Source organism: Pezoporus flaviventris, unplaced genomic scaffold, assembly GCF_033815535.1.
Source record: "Pezoporus flaviventris isolate CSIRO_AGI_PZ_B2104156 unplaced genomic scaffold, CSIRO_AGI_Pfla_v1 ptg000035l, whole genome shotgun sequence".
NCBI lineage: Eukaryota > Metazoa > Chordata > Aves > Psittaciformes > Psittacidae > Pezoporus > Pezoporus flaviventris.
The window spans coordinates 195,638-205,099 of NW_026892583.1; positions in this window are offsets into that span (position 1 = coordinate 195,638).

Consider the following 9,462-nt stretch of genomic DNA (forward strand, 5'->3'; position numbering starts at 1 on the left):
TAAGGACTCTTCTATACTAGGAAAACTAACAGAAGGGACATGAGGACCAAATCTGTTCAATAACACTGAAATGATACACACGGGCCTGAGAGAAGGCATCATGTTTACTGGTTAGGTTGTCTTTTCAGCCCCCCTGTTCTTCTGACCAGACCATTGTATATCCATGGGTTTAGTGATACTTCACTCCTGGTTTGCAAAGGGATTCCTGATGTGACAACTAATTTAGACATATCAGACACTACTACAAGGTTTTTAAACCCTCAGTGTCTCTGTGAAGTGTTGGAAGTTTCCCTGTGGCTCATAGTCCTCTGATTGTTTTGGCTTGGGCTGGTGCTGCTGGGTCCATGACTGAGCGATGAGATAAAGCTTCCCTCCTTGCAGCAGATGGTTCTTTCATTTCACATGCGATGCAAACATCACAGGATGTTTGCACAGAGGGAAGAAAACTCCAGAGGCAATTGAGTCCTGCTCGTCGCTGGGTTACACTCGTGTTAGGTCAGGCTAGTCAATGCTTTATCCAGCTGAGGTTTAAAAACCTAGGAGTAATGTTGATGTTGTCAGGGGCACTGTCACTGCCTTCTCTTCATTATGCTGCTTTTAAAGGCCTGGCTTTACACATTGAGAATGCACACGTATCTTAAACCCTCTTTCTGCAGCATGTGCACTACCATGCTGTGATTTATCTTAGCACATCTGTGGGAACCTTTCTGAGGTGCATTTACAAAATATTTAATAGATACCTTAAAACTGTCCTTTTCTGTTTAGAGATGGTTCCAGAAACACTGCAGAAAGGAAATTGCATCTTAATCTCTATTCATTTGTGTGGATATTTGTGTGTGATTCATTTGTGCATCATGGAGCAGACTGATACAACGTCTCTTTGCTTCTTATTTATGGATAGAGACAGAAATGTTCATAGAGCCATAGAATGGTTTGGCTTGGAAGGGTCCTTTAAAGATCATCTAGTTCCTGACTTCCCCAAGGTGAGAGACAGAATCTCATTCAAGCCCAGACATTTTGTTATGAGGCAAATTGTTGATTTTTTGTAGGGATGTGGAAGAAGTCATGGAGCTGGAATGCTGCAATGAACATTGGAGCTCTGAAGTCATCCTTGCCCTCTAGTGATGTTGGATTGCATTTCAGTTACATACCTTTACCAAATCAGATGTTTAATTATAGCATGTTGTGAGCTTCAGCGTTTGTATCATATCTCTCTCATCTGGAGAAAAGAATGAGCAAGGGATTGGGATTGGATTTGGGAGCAGCACCTTTATTTCTGTTCATGTTTTATTCCCCCTTCCCCAGATGATAGTGAAGAACAGGTTTTGCTGCTTAGGTTCATTTAGGATCATGAGTATGCCCTAAAGGTCTGTTGGCTTAAAGGGTGATCATATCAACTCAGAGTGATTTATCTGGAGATGCTTATAGGACCAGCCAGAAGAAACCACCTGAGATGCTGTTGGTTTCTCCAGCTGTGAGAAATGAACAGCATCTTCTGCAGATTCAAAAAACAAATTTTCAGGTTCATCAGGCATCTTTAAGCAAGGATTATTATTTATATATATATAGTTTTCCTAGACTAATTCTAATGGTGATATCAGTATAATTACTCTGCTAAGCATGTTCTTCTGGTCTCAGCTGGCACTTTTACATCTCCATGAGTAGTGTCTCCCCAGATCACTGACAGATCCCTTCACCAGAGGTGCTTTCCTGATCTGGGATGATGTTTGGCACAGAAAGGACCTGAAACAATTTCAGAAGCTGCTATAGAAGACTCCTGTCAGAAGGGAGATGAAATGATGGCGCAGACATGAAACCCATGGAGGCTCCCAGTGAAGTAGGGAGATTTGGGCTGGACCCAAAGGCTATCAAGCATTCTTTATAATTAGAACCATGCAAGTTGGCTTTGGCTTTGTGCTGGTTGCTACAGAAATAAGGTGAGGGGGGGAATCACAGTAGAGAAAGTGCACTCTGGTTCCTGTGTTTTATATAAAGCAGCTCACTGCTTAATGCAATGAAGCTGAAGATGAAGTGAATCAAACGAATGAGACAAGTCAAGAAGCCTCACCCATTTCAACTGGGCTGTGTGCAATCACAAGCAATTACTGAGATTCATCTTCTCATTGTCATATACTAATCCAGCACCTGGCCAGTAAGTTGCATAGCTGTCTAATTGTGCTAAAAGAACTGATGCTTCAGGCAAGGGTGGCTCTTCCATGGGAGGGTCCTTCTCATTGACATTTTCCCACTCATTTCCTGAGAGCCTTGAACTTCTTTGGCTTGATTGAGTAGCCTGTGCTTGACATTCAAGCATCAGTTGTTAGGAGTGGGTGGAAGAGCTCTGTTACAAAGCCCAGGGTATTTAAGAAAACAGTCATCATTTGCAGCAGTGGAGCTCAATTGCAACCCAGCAACTTCAACAGGGGTTAGAAAGCATCCTGAGCACTGGATGCCTTCATCTTTTGGTGGCTCAAAGTTAGCCCTACGCTATAAAACCCCACTTTCCTCCAAACTGCCTGGCTAATTCTGATCAAGAAAAGCAGCAGAAGTTATTGTAAGCTCCTTGCAAGTATTTCTCCAACAAAACTGGGCTTCCCACCAGACAGCTGGAGCTGGGAACATGTGCTGTCTAATTCTGAAGCATGACGGATGGTTTGTCTCCCTGGGGTGCTAGGAAAGGCATTTTGATAGAGAGAAAAGCTGTAGTCCAGGACTTGTTCAGCGGCTAAAGAAGGCTTTGAGTCTAATGCCTCCTCTCACAGAGACTAGAAAAAGCATTGACTGAAGGTAAAAAGTATGAACATATTAATTTTATGGTTTGATTTTATATAGCTGTCAACACATAGCCCTCATTACTGTGAAAGTCAATTTGTCATCAATAACCCATAATCCACAATCCATTTGCACTATGCTGTTGCAGGAAACAGCCTTAACATTGCATGCACATTACAAGTTGGCCTGCATACCACGGGATAGGATCTCAGATATGAGGCTTTTCTGCATTTCATCTTGCTGGTCACAGCTGGGTGTTTGTGGTTTGCTTTCACTGGAATGCCTCTTAGGAGCTGTTTCCCTTGCCATCCCTGTTCCATTGCCAGTAGTTCATTTTACTGCTCAGCTCCAGTAGTCCTAACCCTGGTTCTTAGCAAAGGGCTGCATGTTCCTCTGTGAGCTGGAGTGGCTTTATCAAGAGAACTCATTGAAGAAAATGCACTGTTTGATAATGAACTGCTCACAACCAGGTTTTTGTTTGTTAATATAATCGATATGCCATGGCAATAATAATTGTACTGACACTTTGCGTTATATTTATAGGGAAAAGAGAAGTAGATGGTGAATATTTTGAAGCTGCTCTTGTGGATCAGTGAACTTTTGGCCTATTATCACTGCATTTTCCCACAAACCCATATCAAAATGGATTTATGCTTCTCTTGTGAGACCTCATTTGGAGTTCTGTGTACAGTGCTGGTGTCATCAACATAAAAAGGACACGGAGCTGTTGGAGCAAGTCCAGAGGAGGCCACGAGGATGATCGGGGGCTGGAGCACCTCCCATATGGAGACAGACTGAGAACACTGGGGCTGTTCAGCCTGGAGAATAGAAGCTGTGTGGTAGACCTCAGAGCAGCTTCCAATATCTGAAGGGGGCTACAAGGATGCTGGAGAGGGACTCTTCATTAGGGACTGTAGTGATAGGACAAGGGGTGATGGGTTAAAACTCAAACAGGGGAAGTTCAGGTTAGATATAAAGAAGAATTTCTTTCCTGTGAAGGTGGTGAAGAATTGGAATGGGTTGCCCAAGGAAGCTATGAGTGCCCCATCCCTGGTGGTGTTCAAGGCCAGGTTGGGCAGTGCCTTGGGTGACATGGTTTAGTGTGAGGTGTCCCTGCCTGGCAGGGGGGTTGGAACTGGATGAGCTTAAGGTCCTTTCTAACCCAAACCATTCTGTGATTCTATTATTCTGTATCTTTATTGAGGATTGCAGAAGACTGGATTTAGATTAAACCTTTTGTATGAATCAGGTTATCAGAGTGCACTGCCGTTGCTCAAAGAAACAAGGTGAATTTAGGCAATTCATGGACTAGTCCATAATCCATGGAGAAAAAACTCCTTTGTAGAAAAGATAAATCCCCTACACTGCAGCCTCAGTAGCATAGTTATGCTTAGACTCAGTAGAATCCTCACTCTGAATCAGGAACTAAATGAGTTTATCCTGTAGCTCTTACTGGAGTAATGGTTTTCACGTTGTTCCTAGTCCGTGTTTAGGAAATAAAGCCCACACCTGTCTTAATTCTGTCAGGAAATGAAACATGAAAATTATAACTTCTGTACACAAAAGAGACCTTTTCATAATCATCTCCTCCTCCCTGTCTCATTCATCAGCAAAAGGTTGAGCAGCATCATAAACTTCATGCTCTTTGAAAGGCTTCTTATCACTTTTCTGAATGGGCTCTGTAATGTCCTTCTCTTCTTCCCATCTCTTCTTTCCCCCCTGTTGTCTTCCTTTTGATAATGGTATAGTAAGAATCCCATAAAACATTCCTCATGTGTCTTGTTTGACATTCCTGGCTGAGCTCCTGGCTTTGGTGGTGACTCCCCCCAGCTGAATCACTGGATTCTTGTCATGGGGATGGTGGGGCTTCTAAAAACACACACTTTCAGTAGAAAGTGGCTGCAGATTGTCAACCAACTGATGTATCTGGGGGTCATGGAGGATCTTAACATCTTCTTTCCTGGATTCAGACCTTACTGTGCTTGAATGGTGAAATTTCCATGATGCTGGAAGTGTTGTGCTGTGTTTCTTGCCACCCTTGGGTTTAATAGATCTATCCCAGGACAGTGCTAGCGTTGCTGTGGGGGAATGATTCACCTCCTGGCTTGCTTTTGAATTCTGGACTTCCGTATTATTCCCTTTATACTATTTATACCATTGTTTTCAAGCAGATGATGATTCTGTGTCTGGAAATGTGAATGGAATATTTGCCTTACAAGAGGCTCGCACCTTCACCCATGCCCTACCCTGTAGAAACTGCAGGAGAGAGGGACAGTATAAGCAGGATGCACTGTGGAAATGTTTCTCTGTTGTATTTGAGGAATTCAGCCTGATTTTTCAAGCTGCCCAATAAAATACATGATAATAGAGCACAAAGACTGAGCTAAAAACTGACTTTGCAAGGAGGGAGCTCTGTGACAACATATTCTTGCACTACCTAGGTAAAAACGGCACGCGTGATCACCGTGAACATGTTTCTTATCACATTGGTGCCACATACTAGGTATGCTGCAAAACATACAGTTTACCAAGACAACTGGAATTGGGCCATTGCAGGGTAAGTAAAACAGATGGGCTTCTTAAATCAATATTGCTCATGGATGAAGGCTTCTTTATAGATCTTGCCAATCATAAATCTCTATTTTTTAGGCCATTAACTAGCTTAAAATAGAGTTAGAAATGATCAGCTCAATGCCTGGCATATGAGTATTTAACATAAGAATATTTTATGTTGATTTCATGCCTTAGATTACTTACTATATATCCATTTCCTCTCTTACATTCCTAGCATCTGTGTGCTAATTTCAAGGGAGGGAAGGAATTGAAAAGGCTACATTTCAACTAGCCCATAGAAAGTTGCTCCTTGCTCCCCTTCAAGCCATGATGATTTGGGATGCTCAGAGGTTCTGGGAAGAGTTGTACTTCCAGGGAAGGAAGCCAGGTGATACATCAACTTGTAACAGCTGATTTTTGTACAAGAGCTCCCTGTGTTTGTATTAGGGGAATGTATTTAGTCTGGGATCAAATGAAAGACCTCATAACAGGGCCAGATAGGGTCATTTTCTGTTGAGTTCTACGACTTCTCATCGCGTGCTTTCAGTGCAGGATGAGTTTACGTATGAAGCAATTAATGTGTACTCTGGGCAACTGTAGTATTGATTTAAATGACAGAGAAGCACAGCCTGGCCTTTCCCCGACTATCATTCTGTCTCGTGACCTAGGAGAGCCTCTGCGCTTCCTACTCACAGCCTCGCTCTGTTGTGTGCTCCCCCGATGATACCATTCAAATGGGTTTATTTGCACGAACCAACAGTCTCTCACTTGTGTTAAAGCCTCTGGGCTGACCTAAAGCCCTCTGGTGCTGCTGACCTAAAGCTCATTGATGCTGTTGACCTGAAGTCCACCGGTGATGTTGACCTGAAGTCCACTGATGTTGTTGACCTAAAGCCGGCTGAAGCATTGGATTAAGTTGTTGGTTAGAAAACCTGCTTACCAAACCTCTGATAGAGCTAGGAATGGGCAGAAAACTGAGTTTTAGACAAACTGTAAGAGGTTTCTATGAAAGGTTTCATACCAGTTTTGTTCTCAGTTGCCTCCCCAAATGGCCTGGAGACTGAGTGTGAATGGCTGAGCAGATCTTTTTATTACTGGGAAGATCTCCTTTCCTTTGGTGCTTGTTCATGCAAGACGAGGGTAAACAGTGTTATTGCTCCTGGGCTCTGTGAAGGCTGATAAAGAAATCTATCTGTGCTATAAAAGTCGGTGTTATAAAAGTAATACCATTAATTTCACCCTGTGAAGCGGAAAAAGGACTTTCCACAATCACTAGCTGACAGCTCCTTGATAAAACCCCCTAGTTAGGAAACCAAGGAAAAGCACAATCAGCAAATCTGATCCCAAACCCTTTTCTAGGGATTGCTTCCACAGTGTTCTTGGTCTGGGATCTGATTTTGAACTGATTAGTACAGCAATTATAAGACTAAAGCTGAAACTCAGACTTGAATCACTCTTTATGCCAAATCCTACCTTAACCCTTTAAGAATTCTGAATTTGAGCACAGTATCTTGATGTCAGGGCAGGCCTGTATGGTGACAAACACCCTAGAGCTGTCCTAACTAGCTTAATTGGCTTCTCCATGCTACCTTCTAGTGGGTTTATATTGCAGAAGGTGCTTCAAGAAGAAACATATTCTTATAGCACTGCAGTGATGCTGGATGTGAGTGGAAAAAACACATAAATCATTTTTATGGTCAACAAATAGTTATGATTTTATTGAGCAGTAGAATACACAAGGAAAAAAAAATTGTTCTTTTTGAGTTACTGATTTATTTCTTTTTAAGAATAAAATAATTAGGAGCTGTCCTATAAGGAATGCGGGGCTGATGCTTTAACAAGTCATAGAACACATTTGAAATGTTAGGGCTTTGTTAGGAAGGCTTCCTTGGGAAAGCATCTACTAGAAGAGCCCATGGCTAGGACATTACAGCTTGTTACAGAAAGAAAATGATGTCTTTGCCCTTAATGATGACCTAAAATCCAACCGGCATGATCAGCCCCAGTAGAAAGGAGTGATGGTGCCTGGAGATGTGTCCTGATGAGGCTCTGCTGGTGCTCAAAGCCTCCCAAGCCCTGTTTCAGTAAGCAGCTGGGATCTCAGACTCCTCAACTCCATGCTTAAAGGAAATAAATTCAGTGCAAGTCCCCTCATTCCCATTGTGCCTCTGCCTGGAAACATGGGGCTAGATTTCTTGTTAGCTCACAAAGGAGGCACAGATCCAGCTTTGACCTACCTCAGCCAGAGTGCAGGAGAAGCACGTGCTCTGTGGAGGACTGAAACCCTTTATTGAAGGGCACTGTGTGTGTTACCCTCATCGAGGGGGAGCTCAGTGCAAGATCCAGCTCACAACAAGGTGTCTAGTGATGTTGCCAGCCTCTGCCAGCTCCTTTGAGCCTGTGCTCCGTCTTTCTTGCCTTGTCTCTAGCATAAGCTGTTATCCAGGCAGATACCAGTGATGAATGGGAGAATATAAGACACCTGATTTCTAGCTGCTTTTTCTTCTCTCTCCAACCCCTTGGTATTTTTACTCCCACTCTATCCTGCATCCCTCCCCAGCCTGTTCCCTTCACATATCTCCATCTCTGTACTTTTTCCCCAAACACGTGCCTATTTCTGTGCTTCCCAAAGCTTCTCTTGCCTTTACTGCACTTGCTTCAGTTAACGCCTTTCTTTTCCAAATCTCTTTGACCATCCTGGTCCTCCAGCTTCTGCTCCAGTCCCCACTAACGAGAAGCAAAGCCAGTTCTTTCCTGTCTATTGTTTTATTATCTGCCCTGAAACAAGCTCTGTGTTTCCAGCTCATGGCCTCTCTCCATTGCCAAGTGCTCCTGTAGCCAATGATTTGGTTAAATAAAACCTGGCAGGCTCCCAACATGATTTCCAGCTTTCTAGTTTGTTGTTTGTGTCTCATTACAGTGCAAATGAAAGACCTTTATCAAGAGAGAAAGGGTACAAGATTTCACCTTGTTATTTTCAGAGAAATGAGTCAGTTATGGTCCTCAGAAAGCTGGGCAAAACTGGACTGAAATAGCTGTGTTTAAACCATTTTGATGGCTAACTGTAACCTGTAAAGGAACCTCATGCATGATGGATTGCTGTATACTGCCCACATTGAAGACAAAGCCAAGCAAGGTCATGGAACTTTATATCCACCTAAGTCTGCAGTTTTACTGACACTTCTGGAACCTCTCCTGTAAGCCTAATGTCATCTTGGTGCTAATTCAATACAACAAAGCAGATTGCTCCAGACTTTCAGGGCTCTTTGTCAGGGATCTGTTGGACCTGCTCCAGTTGAAGGTTGGAGACTTGCACATCAAGGCACGTATGAAACAGCTCAAATTCCAAGATAGAGGCTGGGAGTCTTTGGAGGAAAGGAAAAAACTATCTGAACCAGAGAGCCTTTGCTTGCAAAAGTAACCAGCATCTTCCATTTTCACCAGGCAAACTTTCTGCACGTACAAGTTCAATGAGTAAGAAAAAGAGGGATAGCTACAAAGGGTTGGTGACCTGTTCTTTGCAGAACAGACCTTTTTCCCTTGCAGTAGCAAGGACACTGTGTGACGCTTGGAAATCAGTTCTGACCATTACATTGCACAGCTTTTATTTCTGGATTTGAGCAACTGAACATTTTTCATGGAAAGGGAATTCTTCAAGAGTCTGAAAGAAGCAAATAGCTGGGGGGAAGTTAATACCAAGACCTTTCCTGTCCCCCCTTTCTTCCCTTTGGAACCTTCTGCTAAGGTCTTGGGAAAAAATGCCCATTTAAGAGCTGGTCTTTCCTTCTGCAGGTCCTTGCAGCATGGTTGCTCTCCTTGAAGGTTTCAAGTTCTTCCAGCCATCATCAGTAGCAGTTGATGTCTTCTATTCGGCCAGGCTGTTGTGTTGGGAGTTCTTCTGGGTTTATTTCAGAAAACCAGTCCTTACAGTAGGCTGCTCAGTGGCAAGCACCAAAGCCAAGCTGCTAAAGCAGGACTCTAGGCAGGCTGAGCTACCAGTTTCTCTAGGTATAAAAAGCAGTTTCCCATGAAGAAAGGTAAGAGAGAGAAGAGGGGGCAGCAGTAAGGAGGAGGAGGCATCTGTATTAAGAAATAAGAACTGCAAGGGTAAAAAAGTATGAACTGTCAGAAAAATAA